Source organism: Melanerpes formicivorus, unplaced genomic scaffold (assembly GCF_026170545.1).
Source record: "Melanerpes formicivorus ecotype bairdi unplaced genomic scaffold, bMelFor1.0.p_v2 SCAF_55, whole genome shotgun sequence".
Taxonomy (NCBI): domain Eukaryota; kingdom Metazoa; phylum Chordata; class Aves; order Piciformes; family Picidae; genus Melanerpes; species Melanerpes formicivorus.
Window position 1 is genome coordinate 4,115,139 of NW_027142407.1, and position 14,615 is coordinate 4,129,753.

Below are 14,615 nucleotides of genomic sequence, written 5' to 3' on the forward strand. Positions count from 1 at the left end.
AGTGTACATTTTGAAACTTCTTGGGAGGGGAGGGGAGGGATTGGGGAGGGAGGTAGATGAAAGCTTTAATTTAAAAAAAAAAATAAAAATTTAAAAAAAAAAAAAAAGAGAAAAAAAAAAGAAGTTTAAGTAGTAAATGAAAATTATTTTGATTAAAATTTTTATTTGATCTAGGTATTTTTGGACCACTTGAAAATGAATGAACTGCGTTTGAGTTGAAGTGAGGGTGTTAAACCACCAATGGATTTGTATTGTGAATTACCTGCCAGTTGTACTTTATGGAACTTATTTTATGATTTAAGATACTGTACTGTAAATAGGAGGTATGTTACCTTCTCTTTATTTGTATGTTTACCATATACTTTGATATTTGAAATGTACTGGAAAGGTCACTTATATTTCTAGAAGAGATTGGATTTTATGCAACCTTTTTCCTTGAATTAACAGCAATAAAAAAAAAAAAAAAAAAGTCCCTGTGTGCCAGGACTGTCCTTCATAAGTACTCCCCTTCCCCTCTGGGAACAGGCAACTAAGTCTGAGGCTGTGACTCTGCTTAGAGTGATGGGACCGGGGAAGGTTTCGGCAAGCTACCATTTCAGTTGGAATCTCACTTTCAAGACAAAGCTGAGAGTGTTTGACCTAAGGTAAGGTCAGTCGTACATCTGAGGTCAGGATACTGCCTCTGCATGGATATTCCTTTGAGATGGATAGATGTCTTGGCAGAAAGAGGATCACCTTGTACAATAGACCCAGGACCTTGACCTAAGTTCTTTGGGAACTGTTAAGCTTGTCTTGTCTTCTGACGGTTCCTGGATTTGGGCTAAACCCCAGTTTAAACATGCCTGCCTTTGCTCTGCAGCGCAAATAATGCAGATGCTAGTCGGGTAGTGACATCTTTCTTCTGTCTGCTAAAGTACATGGAAGCACAGCAGGAGTGCTGGGAGTAGGGAAGAAGCTTAGAAATGTGCAGATAACAGCTGAAGGGTCTGGTTATGAATGTAGTACCCTAATGTGCTCAGTAATCATAGAATGGCTTAGGTTGGAAGGGACTTTATAGATCATCTACTCCAACATCCTGCCATGTCTAGGGACACCTCTCAACTACACTCATCTGCTTGAGGCCTCATTCAGCTTGGCCTTGAACACCCCTAGGGAGGAGGCATCCACAACCTCCCTGGGCAGCCTATTCCAGAATACCACCACTCTCGTACTGAAGAACTTCTTCCTAAGATCCAATTTAAACCTACTCTCCCCAGCTTAAAACTATTCCCCCTTGTCCTGTCTCTGGATACCCTTATGGAAAGTCCCTCTCCAATCTTCCTATAGGATCCCTTGAGGTATCCTAATATTGAGAAAGAGAAGAGCACTAACTACTCTCATCACCTTACTTTTGCTGTACAGGTAGTACTTCCTTCTGCTTAGCAGCAGCTTATCTACAGAGCTGAGAACCATAGACTGGCTTAGAGCTTTATCCCAGCTTCTTTCCCAGAACAACATACCTCCCGAGAAACCAACCGGCCTGGTGAGAAGGCTTAAAGTTGCCAATGAACCCAGCCTTTTCAGGCAGCTCCCCTAACAATGGTGGGGTAATTGAACCCAAGAGTCATTGGGGCATCATCATATGGCTTTCATTTCTGCAGTTGTTCTGTGTGCCCTCCCTGCACACAATGTGCACCTGTTAAAGGAGTTTGTAAATTCCTGTGTTACTCAGAAAATGCAGTCTGCTCCTTACAGTGCCATCTTGAGTGGCTGATGCTGCAAGCAGTCCTGACTTCAGATCCTTGTTAGATCTCTCAAAAAATTAACAAAATTTGCCAGAGGGCACAGCAAACAGTACAAAGTGTCTCACTCTTCTGATGCTTGTCATGCTGGAGACCTAAAAGCAGTTACACAGAGCAGTCCTCTTCATCTACACCACTGCTATCTGGATGATCAGGTTCAACTACAACTGCAGTACAAGAGAGAAACTGCCTTTTGCACCAAGCGGCTTGGCAAACAGTTGAGTGCCCAAAAGATAAAGAAGGAAATGCTACCAGCTGGTTGGTTTGAGGCAGCTATCTCAGCTGTCCAGGAGCGGCTCCCAAATACTGTGCTGCTGCTGGTTTGCATTGCCTGCTGCAAATGGACACCTATTGGTGATGCAAATCATTTGGTTCCTAGCACTGGAATAAAAAATTAATGATGTGGTGAGCATGGACTGGCAAGATGGGAGCATAAGGGAATGCAATGATGCACACTGCTCATGAGTGAACAGATGGCTTCATTTTCCCAGCTAAGTGACCTTAGGATGACAGTGATGGCCCAGTGCCTGGAGCTTGACTTGGCTGATAGTACTGGAGAGATGAAGGAACAGAGGGAAGATGCATTGTGCCAAGGTAGATGGAAAGTAAAAGGTGCAGAGGAGTACACTGAGAACTGTGAAATTTGACCAGTGGCAAGCTACTGAAGCTGTAAAGATGCAAGCACCGTTGAAACTTGTTTCAGTTTTGCTTACCACAGCCTCTAGAGGCATGCTGACCTGGGATTTCTGCAGCTTCTCTCCTGAAATAAGGTTCCTTAAGTTCTGTGCACACAAAAAAGCAGCTTTGGGCAACAGTGCTTCTGGCTCAGGGCTGGTGGCAACTACGGCTGCTACAATTATGCACAATATATACAAAGGGCGTGTGGACTTGAGCTTGCAAAAAGGAAGATGAGGTGTCCTAAAGGCATAGCCCTGAGTTTATACTCAGTCTGTGCTGTCTCAGTTACATAAACGTGCTCCAGGTACTAATTTACATTCCCGTGCATCTCTAGCAAGGGAGGAAGGAAAAGCACATGACAAGGCATTATCGCAGGGAGAGCCTCTCCCCTCTTCATGTGGCTGTTACATGTATCTGTTGATAACTAGAACAGAGAAACAGGGTTCCAGTTTTGATCCAACCTTTGAGCTAACAGCAGGAGACAGTTATGTTCCTGAGCCTATTTAAGCTTTACATTGGAGAAAACTCGAGATCAAATGTATGAAGAGCTGTATTTGATCAGGCTGAAAGTCTGTCCACCTAGGCTTCCATCCTGTCTCCAGCAATCATCAGCAGACCTTTCAGAAGTACATTAAAAGTAGAAGGGAAAAAAATGTGGCAATTGCTCTAAATGTATTGCTCAGCAGAATGAAATGAATCTCTCAAGTTCATCTTCACAATAGGTGGCAGCATAAATCTTCTAGTGAAATGTATGGGACCTTCTGAGGTACCACATAAGCTGCTTCAGTTTAATTTGGGTTTAGCATATTTGTGCCATCTAATTGAGCTTACTTGGGGGTTTCTTTGACTTGTGATTTTATAAGGCTAGTTTCTGTAGGGTTTCTCATGTTTGTATATTCTCTCTTGAAGAGTATACAATTTGTCTCTCACAAAAATAAATGTGCTAAATGTGTATCTGAAGTACCTAGAGCTAAAATAGCTCAGGTTTTATAGTGAACACTGAACACCCAGGCAACTGCAGCCAAATATGAAAGCTGTGTCTTAAGAACTAATGAGGATTAAAATGGTTCCAGGTCCTGTAGTCACACAGTCAGGAAGGCTTTCTGAGGAACACATAGGTTTGGGTTTTTTCCCCTTTTGCATAATTCCTGATGGAGTCTGGTTGTCTTTCAGGATAATGTCTCTTATTTATCTCTCTCTACTTAGTCTGAAGGTCCAGAGATCAGATATATAACTGGAATATCCTATGCTTAGGAATGTGTTACCCAAGAGATTAAACATAATAACACCATTATTTTTAATATGGATTGGTGCTCCCTGACTGCTGTAAAGGGTCACTGTTGTATGAATGGAGCAATAAAACAATGCCTGAAAGCACAGGCTGCAGAAAATGTGCTCAACTTGGTAAAAGGGTAGAAGAGCTGTGTCTCAGCCATCAATGTATTAATTCTACAGCTCTCCTCTTTGATCTAAAATGGTCGTTTTTAAATTGATTGCCAAAGTATAGGGTTTTTCCTAAGACAGATAATGCTGATTGGTACAGAGTTAAGAATTAACTTATCCTAAGGTGACTAAATGATTTGCTGTTTAAATTGGAGTTTAAAGTACTGGTTAGAGACTTCTTAGAAAATAAATCTGTCTTCTACATAATAATAGAATAGAATTAGAATAGAATTAACCAGGTTGGAAAAGACTTTCGAGCTCATCAAGTCGAACCTATCACCCAACACTATCTAATGAACTAAACCACGGCACCAAGCGCCCCATCCAGTTTCTTCCTAAACACTTCCAGCGATGGTGATTCCACCACCTCCCTGGGCAGCACATTCCAATGGCCAATCACTCTTTCTGGGAAAAATAAAACATCATTTACACAATAAGAAGATTGCATTAAAATAAAAAATCATCTTATTTTAATCACTTGTAGTTTGACAATTTAAACCATAGCAATTTCAACCTCTTCAGGGTTTTTTTTCTTGCTCTGACTGAAACTTAACTTTTGAAACTGATGGCATGTCTAGGTAGAGTAGTCAATATAAGGTATAAAAGTAATTGTATTGCAACTGTTTGATCAAAACCATCTGAATTCTGCATTTCACAACAGTGCACTTGACCAGGATGGCTGGGGAGGGACTGTTTAGAAGGACAAGTGGCAATAGGATGAGGGGCAATGGTTTGAAACTGGAGCAGGGGATACTTCAGTTAGACATTAGGAGGAAGTTCTTTACAATGAGGATAGTGAAATACTGGAATGGGTTGCTCAGAGATGTGGTTGAGGCTCCATGCCTGGGGACATTCAAGATCAAACTTAATGGGACTGTGAGCAATCTGATCTAGTTAAAGGTGGCCCTGCTTGCTTCAGGCGTGCTGGACAAGATGACGTTAGAGGGTCCTTTCCAACCTGCTGCATTCTATGATTCTATGACCATCTCAGGCACGTAACAGAGGACATGGGCACTTCCAGCATTCTACATAAGGCTTAGTGGACCAGGAATATCTTAAAGTGTTGTTTCCCTTTGACTGGTTTTGCATTTTTAATGTTTACCTTTTTTTCATCTTGCTTGTGCCCTGATTAGCTTTTTAAAGCCTCTTTTACATGCATGTTAGAACAATGCACATGATGGAAGGGCATTTGAAATGCTTTAATCCGTGGTACGCCAACTCCCAAACAGTAGTAACTGGAGACTTGCTAATCCAAAATAACCTGTGCTATGGGTTCTGTATTTCAGTACAGCCTGTGCCTGTACCTGCCATTGCAAAGGCAGCTAAATGGGAGCTGGAACCTAGCATTGCACTTTGAAACCATCTCATTTTTCTTCTCTAAGGAAAGATATCTCATTTCTAGTGTGTTCTCAGGTGGAGAAGGTGGAGGCAGCCAAGAATGGGATGTTAATTTAGAGTTAGACAGGAAAACAAATGTGCTTGGCTACTCTACAATTTAAGTGTGGTGCCTAAAGGCTGTCACGCCTCCAGCTCCATGGAAAGAGCAGCTACCCCAAGAGGTGTCATAGCTGTTGCTTTGTCTAAGCCAAAGCTGCCTAGTGAAGTTGCTAGAGACTTATAAAAGCACTTGCCTAAATGTTGTTCTTTATCCTGGAGGAGAAGAGAACACTGCAATGCTTTTATTGCTGTCTGTTGCCAGGAGGTTTCTAATGCCAGTGCCTGCATGGGACAGCCAGAGTAATGGTGCTGTAGTTCTCCAATGCCTCTGTGCCTGAGAAGATCATGGAATAGATCTTCCTGGAAGCCATACTGAACATATGGAGGATGGGGGTGGCAATTCACCAAGGGCAAGTCCTTTCTGACCAGTGCCTTGCACAGACCTTGCAGATTTGCAGAAGCAGGCAGTTATCTCCTGATCAGCACTTTGCCTTCTGGCTACGGGCAAGAGGACTGCTGCCCAAAATGTGGCAGAGGAAGAGGACACTGAAGTTCTTTTCAGGCATCTGAGTGACCCATGTTCTCAACAGCCCCATCATTTGTGGCAATGACAGAAGCAGGAGGTGTTTGGCAGTTGGAAAATTAATTCACTTGAGCAGTGACCATCCTGTCACTTACAGGTTACATTTCAGCTGGTGACCTGCCCTGACCTCCTTACTCTTTCCAGAACACCTCAGATCACTTGGGGCAGGGAGTATTACATCCTGGCTAGTGGCAGGTGGCATGCGCTGCACCCAGGTAGTTTCAAAGCATGTTTTGATTTGTGCATGCATACAATGGCAGAGGAGTGGGTACTGGTATGAGGAGCCATGTAGGGGACCAGGACTGCTCAGTGGGGCTCTATGCTACAGAAGCTCCATTTCCAGACTTTAATCATTTCTGCATTTTGATTTTAAAAGCAAAAACCTTCCTAGCCAATAGTATATCCCCAGCTGAGAGGCTGTGCTTCACTGACCTGCTGCACAGAGCACCAGGAAGGTGTTTTTTTAATAGAGGACAATGTAAAAACAAGCCAAAGCTAATGCAAAACTGAACAGCTGGCACCATCAGGATATTGGGAGCACTAATAGGCCTTAATGAGCTTGTGCAGCCTGCCATGGGATCTCTACCCACCCTGTCCTGGGCCCAGCAGCCCTGGTTCAGCTGAGCTGAGGACTTCGGTGCTTGCTGGCAATGCTCTCCTTGTGCCTCATCCAGGCTAAGTGAGAGACAGGTCTTCCCAGGTGGGTATCAGACCCATGTTGTAGGTTCACCTCTCTCCTGCTGCTCCTACCCAGACCCTTTGGGTGAACTCTGGAACTACATTATTACTGTACCTGGTCTGGGGTTGTCAATGGACTGTCCAGAAAGGACAGGCAAAGAAGGAGGCATGGAGGCATTGGTCTGTATCCCAGGAAATAATTAAGAGCGTGAAGAACTGTCCCTGAAGAACTGCCATGAACAGGTCAAAAGCTCACAGATAAGAATCAGAGATAAAAGCAACAAAGGGAACCTTGTGGTTGGCACCTACTACAGCCTACCTGATCAAGGGAAGCCCACTGATGAAGCCTTCCTCCTCCAACCAGAGGAGGCTTCATGCTTGCAGGCTCTTGTCCTGCTGGCAGACTTCAACTACCCTGACATCTGCTGGAAAAAATGTCATGGCAAGCTGTAGGCAATCAAAGAGACTCCTGCAGTGCCTCAGTGATAACCTCCTGAGCCAGATAATAGACAGCCCTACCTGAGGAAAGGCAGTCTTGGAACTGATGGTCACAAAGGCAAGTGAGCTTGTCAGTGATGTCAAGACTGGGGGCAGCCTGGGCTGCTGTGATCATGTACTGGTGGTCTGCAGACCTAAGGCATATGGGACAGGCAAGGAGCAGAGTCAGGACTCTTAATTTTAGGAAGGCAAACTTACTTAGTAGGATCCCATGGGAAAAAATCCTCAAGGACAGGGCAGCAGAGCAGAGCTGGCAGATCTTTAAGGATGTTATCCTGGGAGATCAAGACCTCTCGACTCCCTTAAGAAATCAGGCAAGGAAGAGAAGAGACTGGCATTGCTGAAGCAAGACCTGGAACTGCATAGACAGTGGAAGCAGGGACAGGAAGCCTGGCAGGAGTATAGGAACACCACCTGTTTGTGTAGAGAAGAGGTCAGGAAGGTGAAGGCACAGCCAGAGCTGAACTTGGCAAGGGATGCAAAGCATAGCAAAAAGGGCTTCTATAGGTACATCCACCACCAAAGAAAGTGTTCTCTGAGGAGTGAGAATGGAGAGCTTTTGTCAACAGATGAGAAGGCTGAGGTGCTCAATAACATTTTTGGCTCAGTTTTTGCTGGCAATTCTGCACCACCCCTCTCCTCGGTTGATGGACCACTAGGTGTAGACCAGCAGGGTAAAGTCCCTCCCTCTGTAAAGGAAGATCAAGCTCGGGACCACCTGAAGAACCTCAACATACATAAATCTATGGGACCTGATGATATGCATCCTAGAGTTCTGAAAGGATTGGCTGATGCCAATCTGGATGCTAGACTGGATAGGGCACTTAGTGCCATGGTTTAGTTGATTAGATGGTGATGGGTGATAGGTTGGACTCGATGATCTCGAAGTTCTTTTCCAACCTGGTCAATTCAATTCAACTCAATTGAATTGTAAATTTCTGTCATACAACAAATGGAGAGCTGAAGTGAGACAGTGGTGACTGAGCCAGCTGTGTGTCTCCAGTGAACAGGGCTTTGCAGCTCCATTTTGATGCAAGCATTTTTGCAGCAGTGCAGAAGCCATTAAGCTGTGTGGTTATGGATTTCACTGCTCATTTGAAACCTATTAAAATAAGCTAGTGCACCTGAGGCAGCAGGGACAGGTGCAAGAGGGAAGATTCTGCTCCTGACTACCACTGCCTTCTCAGAGAAAACAGTAGTTTCTCTAATTTGCAGATACCATAGTCTCAGAAAAACATAAACTGATGATTTTCCAGTGCTTGTCACCACTTGGGGTCTAAAATGTCACTTTTCCCCCCGAGACAAAGAACAGCAATAATCCTGTAGTGCTGCCTCACAAATGTGAATGCAAAATCATTTTGAGTGACTTGTTTTATTGCCTGAGACGTTTCACGCCTATGGGCTGCCTGCAACCAATCTAGGGCTTTGCCTGTTGTTTTTCTGTTAAGAGCAACTCCAACCAGGCTCTCGCAGGTGGGGTGTTCAGATAGCACCTGGGAGGAGCAATTTAGCCTCAGCTGGACACAACTATCCAAGTTGTGTCCTGGAAGACAAGGCTCTTGGTCCATTCATCTCTGTTTCTATTGAGCTGCCTCTGTTGGGGCCTTCTCTCATCTTCTCATTTTTGGCCTCAACATGTGCTGCACTACTACCTCCTACCTGTCTGCTTCCAGTGAGGCAATGAGGTAAGCCACAATATTTCTGCTTCTAGGTCTGCTGGACAATACTTTCATTCCTCTGTTTTTGCTGTGGTTTCCTTCTGCTTCATGCCTTTGTGAATGCTGTGCTTTGCTGTTTGTCTGCCTCAGTGCATCCACAAAGACCTTGCTCTATCTGGTTTTCTTTGCAGATTTTTTTTTTTCCAGAGCTATCTTTTAGTTCATGTACATATTTTTTATTTTGTGTTGTTTAACTTAGCATTGTGTTATGTTAGAGGTACATCATGCTTTGGCTTGGAGAGTTTTAAAAGGTCATAATATGTGACTGGGGACAAGCTTTCTCTGCACATTATTTTTTTTTTCCTGAGCATTGGCCTTATGTGCTCACGCATGGTGAGCATCAGTTACAGTGAGGGGATGAGGCCTGCCCATGTCTGGGGCACAGAACATTGGACACAAGCATAGGTTTGGTTTCTGACCTGCAGAGAAAAAACTCAGGTTCAGGTGAGGTGGTCATTTTGGTGGTCACCAGAACCAAGTAGGTGGCAGGAGGAGGGCTAACCTCTAGGCTAGTCTGGCAAGAGATGGAAGTTCATATGCATTGAGCATTCTTCTGCCCAACAAACCAAAGCAGAGCTGAACTTGTCTGTTACAGCCCAAGGGAAATGCAAGGCTTAGACATAAGCAGTGGTGGAGATTTCACCCAGCACAACAGGCAGATTTCAGTGGCTCTGCAGTGCCCTTGTCCTGCTTCCACTGCCTGGAAACTGGCTGTTTCTCCTCTCCAAGATACTTGGAGTATCTCTTGGAGCAAGGGACATCTGAACCACCTCTGGGAGGGTCCAGGTTCTCCCCTCTTGACAGACTTATCTTTCTATTAAAAACAAACCAAACAACTTGTTTTTTGAAGATGGGCTGAGAGTACTTCTCCTAGCTGTGGGTAGTTTTAGTGGCAGTGAGACACCCAGGTGCAAACAGCTGAATAAGGCTCTTGCTGTACAGCCTTTACAGGGTGAGCAATGAGCAAAATTAACAATTATCAACTGATACCAATTGATTGCCAATTTTTATTCACTTTCCCCCTCTGTTGTGCTAGCTACAAGTGGAATTTTATCCAAAGGGAGGCATGCCTCCTGGAGACTGGCAGCTGAGCTTGGTGCCATTTCTGATGTGACTCATTTCTCCCTTTAGTGCTACATGGTTCCCCTTTTCTTTCTCTTGCTTTTCCCTTTGCTTTGAACATGTCTCTTGAGTGGGGGGCACACAGCCATGTGTCTTACTTCCTGTCCCACTCAGAGGGAAAGGTGTCCTATTCTGCAGGTATCCAGCTGTGGGGATGTTTGTAGTGTGGGGTACAGTATTTAGAAGGGTCCTAAAACCTGTCCTCTAAGCACTCAAGAACTCTCTATATACTTACTTCCATCCTTCCGTAAGAAACAGAGATGCTGTCATCCCATCTTCCAGGCTGTAAACTGCAGTACAAAGCTGAAGGCATCAATCATGTTATCTTCAGCAGGGAGAAATGCAGGCAGCTGGGGTTAGGATCCCAGGGCTACATCCATACTCTTAAATCAGGCTTATTCTCTGCCTGTAGGATGCGCAGTGCTGCTCCGGCCCAAGGTGCGTGGCCTCATGCTGCCTCTTGGGGGAAGGATGCTCCCCTAGACTTGCTATTTGTGAACAGAAAGGACTCCTGGGGGGATGTGATGGTATATGGCTGTCTTAGGCACAGTGATCATTTAATGGTGGACTTCAACTTTTTCAGTGTAATGAGAAAAAAAAGTACAGCAGAGTTGCTACCTGGACTTCAGGAGAGCAAACTTTAAGCTCTTCAGAGATCTATTTAGCAGAGAAATCTGCATTTCAGAGCTTAGAAGTCCATGAGTGATGGTCAGTATTTAAGAACCACCTTTTAGAAGCACAGGACAGACAGTTCCACTGTGGTGTAAATCACCATTGCATAAAACAGCTGAAAAGTAGAGGGAGTAAGCAGGGATGGAGGCTGTGTGGAGCTTTATTGGCCAGAAATAGAGGGCAGAGTTAGCCCTTGCTGTGCACAGCCTTTCAGAACAGGGAAACAAGTACAATAGTAATTAACTTAATTTTATACTGCCACCTGTTTGCCTCACAGAGGGGTTTTCATGCTTTTACTCATGCCAATTGCTCCTGCAAGTCCTAGATTGGTGATGTTGTGAGCAGGAGCCTTCGCTTTCGTGTGCTCCCATTCAAGGTCCCTTCCCCAGCGTAACACTCCAGCCGCCAGGGCTGCTTCCTTGGCTGCGTGTGGTCCTTCTGCCGAATCCTGACGGGTTTTCTTTTTGGTTATCAGAATGGAGCTGTGGAATAATTGCTCTTTCACTTTCCTCTTAAATAGGCCACACTGCTCATCTGCATAAATGTTCTCTTCATGCATCTTGTCAGCCTGCCTTGCAGGCTTCCTTGGAGGGGGGAAAAAAAACCCCAACAACCCACTTTATTTTTTTAAAAAGATGCCTTTTCTTCCTTGTGAATTGCCCTTGCTCTGTCTGACAGCCAGCAACTGGCCCCAAAGGCTGAATACTAAGCAGCTTTGCCAAGGTGCAATTCAGCTATAAGATATCCTCTACATCTAGGGTTCTCCTAGAAGACTTTGAAGGTAGGAGGTCTGAAACTGGGGAGGAAAGCCACCTTGGCAGCTCCACCCTGCTCAAGCACTTGACCTAAAGCCAGAGCCAGGTTTTAGCCACTGATGTGCAAATTCTGGATGCAAGTCAGTCTTCTCCAGGATGAAAGCTTTTGCTGTCAATCTATTCAAAGGGAAACATCCCAAGGCTGAAATCTGAGGCAGAATTCTACTCCAGAGGCTGGCCATATACCTCAAACCTTCAGGAAGAGAGGGAAGGAGACAGCCCTGGGGGAAAACTGTTCACAGTGCCCTGCCCTGCTCCTCCTTGCCTGCCTGCTCAGAAGTAAATGTTGTTATTTCAAATGTGATTTGGCCACAGATAATGCAAAGCTCTGTCTCTACCATGAAGCATAATACCAAGGACTTTTCCCTCCTTGCCGAAGTACTTGTCTGCAGGGATCACAAAACTAATCATGTCTAATGGTGTTTACACAACCTGATTATTTATCAGGATAAAAGCCAGCTCAGCTTTCAATGATGATTGTTTTTTATTGTAATGCTCTCCCAATGCACCGAGGTCACAGTGAAGGAAATGCATGAGGAAGACTGGACCATGCACTATGCTGGGCTGAAGCCCCTATCGTTCCCATGAAGCCACAATGGAGCTTGTTCCATACACAAAAAAAACCCCAAGCAACAAAGCTCCAAGTTGGATCACAGTGGAAAATAAAGCACATGGAAGAGAGAGGATGCGGATGGGAACAGCACCCATGCCTGGAGGGGTGAAGAAATCGAGGTGCAAGAAGCTACTTGGCTCACCTTGCATGACTCTGCCTATTCAGAAGAAAAAAGGAGTGCCACAAAAGCATGATCTGAGATCACTGCTGCAGGCCATGCCTTGCTTTACAGGCACAGAGATAAGGGCAAGCACAGGTTTTGCATTTCAGAATGAGGAGGAACATTGGGGCTTAAGAGACATCCAGAGACTCCAGTCTAAGACTGCAACCCTGACCATCACTCACAGCACACTGTAGACTTCTGTTCCAGACTGCCCTAGCTCCATCGTAGAGGTAATTAGGTTGGGTATTGTCCTGCTTCTCTCAGTAAAAGGTTGTTCTGGATTCTCCTAGCTCTGATAAATTAGAAACCAGACAAGAAGAGAGGAGTAGCCACGTAGGGTCAGCCAAAGGATCCTTCCAAGTATAATATGCCTGGCATTAGTCAATCGCATATTTAAACAGGAAAAGCAAAACCTCTTAAATTAAGAGACCCTAGAATATAGCCAAAGCACAGAAACTATCAGAGTCTATGGAAGAAAACACATAGTATTTGTGAGGCCACATGTAACACATGTAAATGTACTGTGTCCAGTTGTACGGTCCAAGAAGACGTGCCTTACGGCAGTATCAGGAGACTGATGCTCCAGCTGTGCAGATGATCAAGGTCTACACTTGAGCTCATCTCCTGTGTCTCCTTTCTGTAGTGGTCCCCTTTTCCAGAGGGTGGCACAACCAGCCATGTATGTGTGTTTCCAAGTACCAGTTGGTGTTGCTGAGAGCCCTGCTCTAGTACCTCCAAAATCTGGCCATGGGCTCCTAGATTTTGGTGCCCAGACCATGCCTGTGGCACACATAATGGTTCTGTATCTCCACGCAGGGGACAGAATCCAATCTTGTGGTGTCAGGAAGATCATTTGAGCAATTGCAAACTAGGATGGGACAGCAGATCCAAAATGAAGTGATTCCTTCCCCTCTGCACATGTACCATTGCACTGAATTCACTGCGTATTATTTTTGCTGTCTGTCCTCCAGTGCTTTGCTGCAGAAGGTGGCACTTACTCATACCTTAAGGACCATTGTTGTCACTTGTGAATTCTTCATGAACTGAAGTAAAAATCAATAATGAGTTTTTAAAAAATCAGCTCAAACATATCTCCTGTGTCAGCAGATGTGCAGAGCAGGTTTAGGGTTCTTTTGTATACAGGATTAAAAAAATAATAATTAAAAATTGCAGTGTATCCTTGCCTGTAGGGAATTAGGTTTAATTCAAAAACTTTAAACAAAGACAGAAATCTTAGTGTAAGCTTCTTGAAGATTAAGCACTTTGGCATGAATTTAGAAAGAAAGATCATAAAGCTGAGACTTGAGAGGCTTTAGGATTATTGTCTTCTCTCCCACTGTGCCACCTGCAGCATGACCATCTATTTCATTTAGCACAGATCTTCCAGGCTGACTTCTACTTCACAATGTCAGTGGGAGCTGAGATCTTATATCTGAGAACATCTGTTTGCTTCATTTTCTCTCTTTCACTGCTGCTTGCTCATCTTTGAGCAAGAGCTCTGGGATCAAGATTTGGTCCCTAAGTGTTTGTAAAATGTTAAGGTCTGATTTTATTGCCCTTCTCTGAAGGACATTACATGAAGTCAAGTCACCGTGTGCTGGTGTCTCCATTCTGGCTGTGTCTGACATTGCAGACCACAGCTTGAGGTCTTAAGGCTGTAAAGGGTGACAGTGATGCAAATGACTCTGAGTGGGCTATAGTGAGGTGCAGGCAAAGACTTCAGTGAGGCTAAAATGTTGTGTGACTGATGCTGAGCCTGGTTAGAACTTCTGGCAACAGTGCCCATCCCCAGCACACAGCCCTGCTCCACGCACATCTCTGCGTCCTCAAGTGCACATCCACAGCACCCATGGGAGAGGGTAAATTGTCTCTCCCCCCCCCCCCCCCCCCCCCCAGTTTAAAAAGCCACACAAAACCAAAACCAACACTGTTGAGCTAAGGTTGACTAGTGGGGGGAAAAAATATAAAAAAAAACACCAAACACAACCACCCCTCACTCCCCACCCCACCCCCAATAATCTTACCAGAGAATCTCACAGTATCGCTTAGGTTGGAAAGGACCTCGAGGATCATCGAGTCCAACCTATCAACACAGACCCCATGACTAGACCATGGCACCAAGTGCCACGTCCAATCTCCCCTTGAAAGCCTCCAGGGTCGATGACTCAACCACCTCCCTGGACAACCCCTTCCAATGACGAACGACTCGCTCGGTGAAGAACTTCCTCCTCACCTCGAGTCTAAACCTCCCCTGGTGCAGCTTGAGACTGTGTCCCCTTGTTCTGGTGCTGGTTGCCTGGGAGAAGAGGCCAACCCCTTCCTGGCTACAACCACCTTTCAGGTAGTTGTAGAGGGCAATGAGGTCACCCCTGAGCCTCCTCTTCTCCAGGCTAAACAATCCCAGCTCCCTCAGC

General features: G+C 44.9%; 1 protein-coding gene across 4 annotated transcripts in view; it reads left to right on the top strand.

Moving 5' to 3' along the window:
- Positions 1-1,593, top strand: part of ZCCHC2 (zinc finger CCHC-type containing 2) — a 48,191-nt gene extending 46,598 nt beyond the window's left edge. For all 4 annotated transcript variants that reach the window (XM_068161010.1, XM_068161011.1, XM_068161012.1 and 1 more), the window contains one exon: positions 175-1,593. The gene's annotated coding sequence lies outside the window, so the exon portion shown is untranslated. The remainder of the gene's footprint in view (positions 1-174) is intronic.
- The last annotated feature ends 13,022 nt before the right edge of the window (positions 1,594-14,615 follow it).